Source organism: Lupinus angustifolius, chromosome LG11 (assembly GCF_001865875.1).
Source record: "Lupinus angustifolius cultivar Tanjil chromosome LG11, LupAngTanjil_v1.0, whole genome shotgun sequence".
In the NCBI taxonomy this organism is placed as follows: domain Eukaryota; kingdom Viridiplantae; phylum Streptophyta; class Magnoliopsida; order Fabales; family Fabaceae; genus Lupinus; species Lupinus angustifolius.
Window position 1 is genome coordinate 20917669 of NC_032019.1, and position 13798 is coordinate 20931466.

At 27.3% G+C, this 13798-nt stretch overlaps 1 non-coding gene across 1 annotated transcript; it reads left to right on the forward strand.

Annotated features, from left to right (window-relative positions):
* On the forward strand, positions 1008–1079 carry TRNAD-GUC. The gene has a single exon. It is a non-coding gene; the product is annotated as a tRNA-Asp (tRNA).

Genomic DNA, 13798 nt, shown 5'->3' on the forward strand with positions numbered 1-13798 from the left:
TTAAAATTGTTGTAGAACGAAAAATACATTTTGTTAATTTTAGGAAGTTTGGAGCAATACTTTGGGAGTTACAAATATTATAAACAAGATGAGCGTGTATGGAGAAGAAATTCCATATAATAAGGAAGAAAAAAAACTCTTATACCATATGTATCAAATTTAATCATGTTGTGATTATGATAATAGAGTCTCAACACAGACACCATTAGGGGTGTCAAAATGGGCCGCCCGGCCCGTTTAGCCATCGTCCGCAAATGCCCGCAACAATTTAAGCGGGCCGGGCATGCCCGCAATTGGTTAACGGACAAAAAGTCATGTCCTGTCCGTTTTAAAACGGGCTAAAGGGCAGCTCGCGGGCATTTTCCTGTTTACATTAAAAAAGCAACAATGGTGAATGCTAAGTTATCAAGTACATTATGCAGTAAATCAATAGATTTTACATAACCACATTACATAATAATTCAAAGTTTCTATAATAATAATTCAAAACATGTCTCTCTAACCATATTAGATAATAATTTTCTCTAACAAGTATGCAATAATAATTATAAAATAACCAAACAATAATAAAGTCTTAGATTAAAATTTTAAAAGTGTAAAATGTAATGTCTGCGGGCCGCCCGCGGAGCCCGTTTAAAATGCCCGCTAATAAAGTGGGCAAACGGGCCGGGCAATATGAGCTAACAGACAAAAATATCATGCCCTGCCCGCATTTTATTACGGGCAATGTGGGTTGGCCCGCAGGCAATGCTCGTTTTGGCACCCTAGACACCATAGTATAATATATATAGGTAATTGTATGGAAGTATTAAAATTTAGGGGAACAGAATCTTGAAAGAAAACAAAAAGGATCAAAGGATGGAAAAATCTTGAAAAGCCAAATAAATATGGTAGAAACTAGAATAGTAGAAGTATTAACAATATAAAAACCGGAAAGTGTTTCATGATTCACATGCATTTAAAGTATTTTCAATATATAGAAGGCATTAATAAGTAATATCATTAATGTCGTTGTAGTATAGTGGTAAGTATTCCCGCCTGTCACGCGGGTGACCCGGGTTCGATCCCCGGCAACGGCGATTTTACTTTTTTTGAATTTTCCATTAACACAATACTATTGTTTTTTTAAATAAAAATAAGTCCCCCTATTTTTATCTTACCTCTCCATTTGAAAACCTTCTCAGGAAACCCACTTTCTTCACAACCTCATTCTACTTTCTAGTGCTTCCTTCTCTATTGTCTTTCTTTATGTTTTTTAAAATTTCATTCTCGTAAGCCAAATTTCACATGTTGATGTCAGAAATGTATTTCCGTAAGCCAGTTTTTTTCTTCCGGAACGTGTTTCCGTAGGCAAAATGTAAAGCTTCCGGAATCAGTTTATGTAAAGCTAAATTTCAGCGATGCAAAATAAATAGGGAACTTTTGAAAGTGTAACGAACAAAATTAGGGAAATGCAGTATAAAATGAAAAGTAAAATTGGGTTAACAGAAGCTCTTATATATAAAGGGATGCATTTTTTATCAATAAAGTCGATTATATACAATGTGGAGTCCCCTTATAGCATATAAAGCATTCTTATTTAAATAGGAGTATTCTTCATTCATTTGTTTATTGCCAGATTCTTATTTCTTTGCACAAGACTTATGCTTGTTTTTGTAAGGAAATGTTAGCCTAAATGTCTAAAGAAGTAAAGATAAATCATTTGTTATTACAGAATATAAATGTGTGGGTAGATATTGGGATCAAAATAACAATAAAAATAATATTTATCATTGTAAAAAAAATAAAAGTTAAATGTAATTTTAATTATGAAATGTACAATAAATTATAAATAATGTCAGCTAACCTGTCCATGCATATCATAGATGCCAAGAAGATATCAGATTTATCTTTATTCCACAATTTAAATATATGGTGAGTTAATTTTCTTGTTGTTAATTAATTATGAGATAGAATCTTAATATGTTATCAAAGGTAAAGTTCAACCACTTTCTATATGTCATTTAGTCATGGATCACTAATAACTCATCGCTTAGTTCAACACACTCATGTGAAGAAGAAGAAGAGACATGTTGGAAACTAAATCTCACATATCATATGTTTTATTCTCTTTAATATGATTTAAATGTTTATTGAACTATTGCTTTTGTTAGAACTTGTTTGAAAATGATGAGTTCTTGAAGTGGTTTTAATGCAAATTAATGGGATCATTTATGGTGATTTTTGAGTTTGTGAAATGAAAAAATTCACTAGTTCTACATTGCTTGGATAAGAGAAGTTTGAAAGCTTTTATAAACCTTAAGTTTCATCATTGAGGTGTGTCCCAAGAAATATAATAAATTTTGTGAGTGAGTAAGGATTCATACAAACTAAACCATCCACATGCTTTATATCTCAATTAATTTTGAGATATAACCTTAATGACCAACAGATGGGATCTCTAAGTCAATTTTAATATGCTTATGGAAATGTTTGAGAAGAAATTATGCAATGAGCAGATTTTGCATGGTCTAAAAATAACGATAAAGGCCTGTGCGTTTTGTCAACAAATTAAGGCCCATTGTAGTTGTCCAATGTACATGCATGTACATGCGTCGGAGGGAATTTACTAGATATGGCAAAACAAGTTATCCGGCCCATTTAGCCCGCGCTCGGAAATGCCCGCAAAAATTTAAGCGGCGTAGACATGTCTGCATTAATTTAACGGGCAAAATTTAATGCCCTTCCCATTTTAAAATGGGCTTGCAGGCGCCCCGAACATTGTTGAAAAATTAAAAAAATTGATATAATAAATTAAATTAAATAAAGTAGTCGAAGATAAAAAATTAACAAAATTTTTTATATTTTATATGAAGTTTAACAAATCATATTAGATTACAATTTTTTTAAGGATTAAAAATTACATTACATCATAACTTATTTAAAATTTTCTTATTTTTTCTTTAAATTATATGTTTATGGGCCACCCGCATGGCCAACGAAAATGTCTGTAAACTTGATAGTCAAAACGGGCTGGGTAAAACGGGCAAATTGACAAAATTTGTATGTTCTGCCGGCAAAAAATGTGGGCTATGCAGTTGCGCCCACGACAATGTCCGTTTTGCCATATATGGAATCTACTTACTCTAATAGTATATTTAAAAAACTTATTTTACATCTTATTTATCAATTCTAGGAAAATCTAATAGTTTGAATTAGTGCGTAAATCTAAACCATTAGATTTAATAGAATTGATGGTCAAAATATAAAATAAATTTAGAAAACTTATTCTCGGAGAGTAAGTGGATCCTCCACTTATTTATATATGTATTATATATATATATATGACGTTCAAAATTCAAATATTTATTTCGAGACTCACCTATGTACAGTGGCCGAGCCTTAAAATTTTGGTTTTACATCTGTTATATTTTCCCCTCATTTTTAGGAATTATCCAATAATATTAAAGTAAATTAGATTGACATTTAAGATTTAGTTTAATTACATTTATGGTCATTCATATTAATAATATTATAGTCACATTCTTATGTGTGACTGTGTGAGCTCCCGATGCGATAAATGTATATACAATAGGACTAATTCGAGTAGGTATAAAATTCATGTGGTTCCATTAAATTTTATGAAATGTCAGACTAATTTATTTTTAATATTAAAATTTATTGTATCTAAGAAAAGGGCGGATTCTAGAGGTTGTACTACAAGTGAAAGAATAATGATGTATTTTGAAAATGAATATAAGTAATATTTGAAAGTTTATGATGTTTATTAATAGATGAGTTACAAAATGGTAATTTTGGAATGTCAAAAATTATGTCATAATAATTATTTAAAGTTTTGGCTATATATATAGTATAGATATAGAAGTATATATTATAAACATAAATTCATGCAATACTTTGTTGCTTGCATTGATTATTGTTTCATATTATCATATAATTGATATGTAATCAAAATAAGGTTTGACGTGAAGCGAGAAAAGTATGTGATCCTCAACGATCATTTAGAATATGATCATAGAATATTGGACTTAAGTCCCTAATAAGTAATAATAATTGAGTAAGAAAACAAAATTATCTTATATTATCATGATTTGTATTATATTCTTTTGTTGGAAATTTAATGTAAATATTTACATAATTAAATTATTTGATATACAATACGTAATTAAATTATTTCATATACAATATTATACATTTTTATTTTATCATCACAATTTGTTTTAAGTTAGAAATATCCATGCTTCACACACCAAGCCTATAAAATATCAGGAAGCTTTCCCCTCAAAATAATGTTCTAATTTAGAAGTGCAAGTTTGTAAGTTGTAATTTAAGCAAGGTCTCTCTTTTCTTTTTCTTAAGGAAGTTTTGCCTCTCAATCATGCATTTTGGTAAATGAGGTTCAAATATTCTAACACCTAAATAAATGGGTTCCGTAGATCAAGGCGGTGACATGAGGCTATCGTTTTGACCATCTTCTTTTTCCAAATAAAGCGCACTTTTCTTTCCGACATTTACTCCATCACTACCATTTACTATTATATCACTTCTTTGTGTCAAGAAATATGATTAGTCAAAAAATATTTAATAATTATAATTTTACCTTTACAAGTTTTTTCAACAAATAAAAAATTATAGTACATAAGGTGATATAAAAAATGAGATAATAAATATGCTCTGCCTTCATACATGGGGAAACGCACATTTTGCAAAGCCCACATCAAAATTTTAATAGCCTTTTTCTTTTCATTTTATTATGACTAACTCCTTGATATACATTTCATACCTCAAATCTAGATTTTTATTTTCTATATTATGTATTGTTTTTTATTGGGTGTATTATATTGTATTTTATATTTTTATTATAATATTCAATTTAATATGGATGGTTATTCTATTAAGAAAAATATATGCATCGACAATATAACAAATATATAAAAAATTGAATATGAGTTTTATACATTGTCGCTATATTATTCTTCATTTATATTTCCTCATCATTATTGATTCATAAAAAATAATACAAGTGAATAGTAGATGATATACTAACTATATATAAATCTTTGTACTACCAGTGTATATATATTATACTCTATTATGTTAATGGTGATTCCATAGGATTATATGATTTTTTTATAAAGATTAAAAAAAGGTTAAGATGAAATGGGGAATTGAAAATTAGTCCATAATGATAGTTAAGACATGTATTCTCTTTATAGTATTTATACTATATATAAATGTAAAATTTGGTGTAACTTCCACCATGAAGTAATTTTCATTTTCTATTTTCCTCTTCACATTATTTAATTTTTACAAAAAACCATATAATCATAATTAATCACCTTCAACACATTAATTAACCACACCACTCACCTTAAATTATACATTATCATAAACATACAAAAATTATAAAATAAAGTACACTGAATACAACAAATATATTTATATAAAGTAAATACAACAAATATATTTATATATATATACTATATATAAAGTCAAAACTTGAAATAACTTCTCTCATGGTGTAATTTTCATTTCCTATTTTGCCCTTCACATTATTTAGTTTTTACAAAAAATCTATATAATCCTAAGCAACCACCACCAATACATTAATTAATCACATATCTCACCTTAAATTATACATTATCATAAACAAAAAAACATATAATATAAAGTACACCGAACACAATAAATACATTCTAATTCAAAAAATGAAATATATAAAATTAAATATGTAGTATCACACAATATTTGCCGACAGACACGAAGTGCTTGTACACACTAATTATATATAAAGCCAAAACATAGTGTAACTTCCACCATGTAACTTCCACCATGGTGTAATTTTCACTTCTTATTTTGCCATTCACGTTATTTAATTTTTACAAAAAAATATATAATCCTAATTAATCACCACTAACACATTAATTAATCACACCACTCACCTTAAACTAAAGTACACTTAATACAACAAATATATTCTAATTATAAAAAATGAAATATATAAAAACTAAATATATAATACTATTCAATATTGATCGGCAGACACGAAGTACATGTACTGCTGTACACACTAGTAATAATAAAATAGTATAACTAAAGTAATTATGAGATTAATAATTATTAGTTATTAAATAATGTATGGTAAATGATATGTTAATAGTGAAATTATTTTTACGGTACGTTCATTAAACTAGTTTATTATTTAATTCCTTATTATCATAATGTCTTCTAATATGAAAGAATCTCATTTAATTAATTTTCTAATCCTTTTAAATCTTCACAGTAGATCGTGCAACTATCACCTTTAAATTCAAACATTCTTTTTTCCTTAACATAAAAGCTAACAAATTTTTTAATCATTAGTAATTGAAAATTGCTTTGTGGGTCCTAATTAATTGAGTGGGTCCTGCATAATGGTAGGGAATATACTTCCTTGAAACGTGGCACATTGTTATTAGGTATGTTTTCCCGTTTGCTTATTAAAAAATCGATTTATTGCTACTTATTTCTTTTGGCACCGTTCATCCTTTTTTCTTAATGTTGAGATATAATTTGATAGTAATAATGATGACCAGATCTATTCATCCCTTAGTTATTAAAGTAATTGTTAATTAATTACAGAAGTCATATAAATTTATGTTATTAATAAAAAATATTATATTAACGAGGTGTTGGTATAAACCAATGAATCATACTTGTTGAAAAATGTAACCACGTATTCTAAAATAAATTAGTTTATTATTTAAAATGATTGAGAGATATATTTGTCAACAACAAAAAAATAAGTTTTGTGAATCTTAAAAAATAAATAGTTTTATGAAATAAAACTTGCATTCGTATTTCAAAAAATAAAAAATGACTGGCTATATAGTTAGTCACTACCTCAACGTTCAAAGTGGTTTTTCCTCTTTCTTTTGCTTGAGTTAAAGTGGTTTACCTCAAAGCTCCTTCGAATTTACAATTTCTGTCATGTTCACTCAACCACCTACAAATGTTTTTGTTTTTTTCTAGAGACAACCGATAAACTATGATAAATATCTTATGTCCTAAAAAATGTACCATTTAAAATACTACTATTTAATTGTTAAATTTTTAACTCAAATATATTTTTTCAATCTATAACAAAAATTGATATATCGAATAGCAATCCATTATGGAACAGCAAACAAGTTCCCTAAACTAATACCTAAAGAAAAGAACAATTTGTTGATACATTATGATTGAGTGTAGAATGAAATAATCATCATGCCACACACGTTCTAAAGTCTAAACTTCTCCCGCAAGTAGAATTGTTAAATATCTTCTTCCACAAAAATGTTATAATCATGTACCAAAAAATAGTTATATATCGAATTCTACTATAAAATCGAATATTTATACTATATTCATTTTTATATTTCCACACAATTATTTTTTATTATACAAATTTACTTTCATACAATTAAACATTATTTTACTTAATTGTTCTTAATATAAATGTACCCACTCCACAATTTTATACTACTCACAATTTTCTCTCCCTCAAATCTTAACCATGAGTAACTCAATAAAATGTTATTAATAATCAAAACGATTGCTTGGATATTTAAAACGAATAACTTCGTATCCTTAAAACTCTCAAGATAAACTGTTTTTTCTTATGAATGAAAAGGGGGTAAAAGCCCAAAACAACACAAGAGTCATTAATTTCATATCCGAAACGGAGTCACTGCAACATTAGCAAGAAGATAACACATTTTTTTGACATTTTCTATGTCAAAAAATGTATCAGTATGTACTATTTCCTATAATTAATGAGAAAAATATTTAATTATTATATTTTTAATTTAAATATATTTTTCTAATTAATTATAACAAATATTTCAGTCAAAAGTGGGATATCAAAGGAGCTAGGAGCATAAGCTGGTCATGAATATCATGCCTATTCTTAGCTAACTAACTTGTCTAATACCGATGGTAAATCTTGATCATAATTTTAGAAAGCGTACAGTCATAATTTATATATAAACAATATATGAAATAATTAGAACATATAAATTTTAAATATAAAATTGACAGAAAAAAATCTACAAAGAGTACATATGATATTTTTAAGATGAAAAACATATAGGGTTTAAGTAGAAGAGTTGTTATATCATAGGTGGGGAGAGGAAGATGCCACATGATATTAGAAATGATGAAACCTCATACAGCTTGAACCTTAAGGTAGGGGTTTTGAACAAAATAATGATATTTCACATCCATAAAATTATGTAGAAATGTTATTATTGAGTTTTATTGTTGACTTTTTGAACTATACCCAAAACATTATATCAACCATAACCTTTAAAAAAAGGATTTAATATGTATATATTGATAGTGTAAAGTTTTTTACACTGTCAACACATTATCCACCATTTCTAATATCATGTGAGAGGGCAGGTGCGGCCACATGTCATTTACAAGGTCCTCCAATGTCTGCTACAACATTGTTCTCAATAAAAACATGGTTCCAAACAAACTGGCCTTAAGGCATTTAGTCCTTAATTCTATGCACACAGAAAGATCGAATCAGCCTCTACAACTTGATATGCCATTGGAAAATATCCTATGATTTGACATTGATTGCTATCAAAATACACTAAAATACAATATATTATTAAAATAATTATTGAGAAAGAATAGTAATATCATGTCAGGCACGAGAACTGTATTTATTTAATTAAAAACTTTCAATACTATATATATATATATATATATATATAAAGTTTATATAGATAAAATTCAAAATAATAAAAGATATAAAATTTATTGTGAGTGACAATGATAAAATAATAGAATAAAAAGTTATTACTAGTTATGAGGATAGATTTAGTTTAGAGGAGTCAAACTCATTTCCATTATTGAAGAGGGAAATGTCATAAAAAGAAAGAAAAGATAAAATGTAATAACACATATATTATTTTGTTTACACTTGTAATGTCATATTTATCCTTGAAATTAAGAATAAAAAATATTATTTCTTTCTCTAGTAATGAAGAGATTCCCTACTTAATTTAGAGAGATAATAGATTGAATAACTAATATAATTTTATTTTATTCTAGAAGATAATCTTTATTTTATTTTGTCTTAAATACTTTTTTATCTTCAAATAGGTTAGTTAAAAAATGGGTGTAAGTATATATTAATCCTTTAACTTTTTTATTCAATTTTTACTTTTTAAGATAAAAAATTGAAATATAAATTATTAATTAATAAGGGTAAAATTTAACATGCCAACTAACAAACTTCCTCAATAGTATTCTATCCATCTCTATTGTTATGTAAATTTGACTACAAAATTCTATTAAATGTCACATAATTATATAAAGAAGTGCCTTACAACAAAAGAAAATGAGTTGAGATCCACTTACTCTTTATCATAGTCATCAATTGTACAGACATCTTATGGTTTAGATCTACTCATTAATTGAAACCATTAGATTTCTCTAGAATTGATGGCTAGGATGAAGAGTAAATTTAAAAACTTACTCTTGGAGTAAGTGGATCTCTCCTAAAAGAAAATATACAAAGCTATATGTGAGATGTTGCTTAAAATATGCAAAGGTATGGTTGTTACAATGTTTGTAGGAATAAGAACTTAAATTAATTGGTTCTTAAACTGTTTGATCCATTTAATTTTGGCACTATAAACAGAATCTATATCAGCTTTGCTTTTATTAATAAAAGTAAAATAAGTGTTTAATATTAGTGTTGTAAAAACTATCCTTGAGTGTAAATAAAAAAAATAATAGACATGATATTAATTAGGGAGGGGAAATGTTAAAATGGTCTGTTACTTACAAAGACAAAGATTAGGGGACAAAATTACTTGTGTCTTAATATAAATTAATTGAATATAAGTATACTTATTTTTGTTACACTTTTTATATTTTATTTACGCATTTCTATAATTGGTCTCAACATCTGTACTTATTTGATATATCTTTATCATGTTAAAAAAGTCAAGTAAAAGATATTTCATGTATACTTGATGTATATTTGATGGAGAAGTATTTGAGACAAATGTAATGCTTTGCAATATAACTTGTCTATTGATATATGGATTAGGTTAAAGTATGTTGAAATTCTAAAGTCATACTACAAGTTGATAATGTCGAAGATGCTGCTTATAATGCTTAAGGATCTGTTTGTGAGTTAAGTTTTGAAGAGGAAAAAAGAAAGGTATCAGAGACACAAATACATTTGTGGGATGACTTTGAAGTCTTCACTTTCCATTTCTTACCCTTCAAAACTCAACTCTAAGAGTTTGAAGACAACTTGATATTGTTGGTATGCAGATTGTGGGACAAAGATTTGATGTCCCAAAACATGTCTCAAACCATGTTCCAAACTATTGACAATTAAGGAATAATAAATATTAATGAATATTTAATTTTTTAATTAATATAACATATTTTGAAATCTGTTCAATGCTATGCGAATTTATAAAGAGAAAACGATATATGCACTTATATTGTATGATTTAGACAGTGTTAATGCATCATCTATCATTCATACTTAATCAGCATGGACTCTTCCACAAAAATAATATAAATGAATGATAAATATTTTATTGACTACGTACAAAACTTTACATTTACAATATGTAGATATAACAATTATTTATAAAAGATAATTGAGTGAATGTTAATACATGACCCAAGAGATTCACATATTGGGGAAGCAAAAAGTTGAAATTGACTTTGATGAGCTTTATGAGATTCCTTTGCATAAATGAAGAAAGTAAAATAATATATCATCTTACTAATCATTTTACTTACAAGAAAATAATATATATTAGAATGTGATATTTTATTTATTAATGATTGGCCTACAAATGATATGTATCACTTTCTTTTGGATACAAAAATTAGTAAAAATATATAGTAGGAATATATACCATTACTCTTGAACAAATCCACATTTTTAAGCCTCAACAAAAGAAACATTTTTTAATTTAAAGGATGGAAATATAATAAAACAAATGTAAGTTTATATAATACCGTGTTCAGCCTTTGGCCTTCCACCACTAGAAAAAGTTAATAGAAATGATATAATCACTATATTTTTGTGCACATAACACATAAAACCAGTTTTATGCCTGATTTAGATAGTTTTAATCCTTGAACTGGATTTTAGAATTTCTTATTATAGCACAAAGAATGTATTAGCACATACCAAGACGATACTTTCATTACTAACATGTGTCTATATCTTAGACTTCTTTAAATATTAATTTTTTATATTATTTACTTATTATTTATGAAGGGACTAAAATTATATTTTTTATATACACCAAGAGTTTATCTTACTTTTACGCATCCCTGTGTGAAATAAGGAATAAAGACTTATACAGTTCTTGAGTAAATATGTGTTTTGTGCGTCAGGGTGATTTTTAATTATACAAATATTAAGAGAGAAGAAGGAATACCACCGACCAAAGTTCGTCATTCCCACCTTGAGAGAGGGAAGTATCACTAATGTGTTCGCTATCACTTCTTAACTCAGGGAAAAATAAAATACAATAATGATCGTGACTTTTTTTCAAATATTTAAAAAAATTTATTATAAAGTTTGTTACACCCCACTGTGACCCGAGAGCCTCAAGTAGGGGTGAGTGTGAGCCAGGTCGGGATAGTTTAAAGATTGTCCATTACCCGAGCTTAAATATTAGTTGTGTCTTTTTTGAACTCAGGCCCAGAGCTAACCTGACCATAAATATTGACTAGGTCAGCCGTTAAACATGAACCTAGACCCAATTAAATATAATACATACTCATTTTATATAAAGTCTTCTCAATATTACTTATTATTATGAATATGTAATTTGACATATAAAATGATATATGTATATATGATAAAAGATTAGTGAATCAATGATACTTTTGACTAAAAAAGTGTCATTACTTTATACATAATTGAATAGAGACACATACAAAGATGATGAGCGAGTGACCATAGGACGGGTCGGACCCAGTAATGTCTGTCAATACTCGACACTAAATATCGACTGAGTATAATTATTGAACTCGAACTCAGTCCTAGATCTGATGAGACCCTATTCATGAGCAATCGTATATTAAAGAACATTTTAAAGTTCACTATGTTCCATTTTTTTCTTTCTTTCACTATGTTCCATTTTAAAGTTCACTATGTACAATTTTTTTTTTTTAAACGAGATATTTCTAATGAATTAGTAAATAGTCTTAAAAACACTACCGATTCGTACTCTCCCTTCAAAATTTATTATAGTATCTTAGTGCCTATTAATTTCAAGATATAATTATAAAATTAGGTCATAGTTAATTTTCACCCCTCAATATTTTGATTTGGTTTTAAATCATACGAAAATAAGTTTTACTTATTTTTATTTTAAAATGAGATATTGCTAAAAAATGATAAGATATCTACTCTTTGATATATGAGCATACAAAATTGTGTCTTCCCATATATTATTATTTGATATTTCTATTACACAACATGATCAAAGTTTTAAAGGGATATACAACATTATTCATATTGAAGAAGTGGTTCTACATGACAAAAATATGAGAAGTATTACTTACTACAAGAACTCAAATGTTTTAAATCTTGTTTCTTTAGTGTTATTCAGTCCTTAAAATATAGAGAGTCACTTAAAAGTTAAAACACTAAATGAACTTATTAGCTCTTTTATAAGTCATTTGAAACCGTTTCACCCATGAAGTTAAATGGTATAGTTTTGACATTACAAATGTGTATGATTTAAGAAAAACAATGGAAAATAGTAGCAAGCTCCCTGTATAAGTTTTTTTGTTACTACCAAGAGTATTTATTTATTTTTTTAGGTAAGAAATTATCTCTTTTGAAGTTCGTGGTTACCTCTCCAACAATTGTGGCTATCGGGAATCAAACTCTCAATGTTGGGGATCCAATGATACCATATACCACTAGACTACCTTGTTGGTCTCTCTATCCAAGTTAAGTATGATGTTGCATGAATATAATGTAATAAACTTTCCCTATATAAGTTATAAAAGGGAGATTTGTATTAAAAAATGTATGGTTATATTGATGGTTGTATCATTTAGATTTTAGAGTGTCAATCAAATTAAAATACAAAGCTTCCCTTTGATTATTGTTGGCTACTTATTATGGTTCTATGATAATATTATTTAGTACTGTATATTTTTAGTTGAATTTAATTGCTAGAATTCCATGAGAAATATTTAAAAAGCAATTTAAAAATTAAAAGAATTTTGAAACAGGATGGATGAACTCATGGCATCCTCAACATATCATTTCCAATCAAGTCATAACTTTTTTAAAAAAGTTTACAATAAAAGTAAATAAAATAAAAGTGACTCTCCCAATGTCCATTAAAGGTGCTCCCCAATTTTTATGGTCTCTAACAACATAGACAACTTTAACTTACCACATAATTCTCACAATAGCTTAAGAGCATCTCCATCCATACATTCTTGTAGTATTTTTATTGAAATAAGAATATTTTTTACTTATTTATTAATATGAGATTTTTATTTCTTAAGAATATTTCATACAAAAATATTTGTATGTTTATTCTTATAAGAAAATGTGGACTTCAATTGTAGAAAGGAGAAGATAGAAACTATTTGTTATTATAAAATATAAAAGTGTGAGCAGATTCTGAGACTAAAATAAAAATAAGAATAATATTTGACATTGTAGATAAAAACTTTCAAATTTACAATAAAAAACCTTCAATGTGACTGGTTGAATTTGCATACTTACACTATGCTTTGTTTAAAAGAAAAG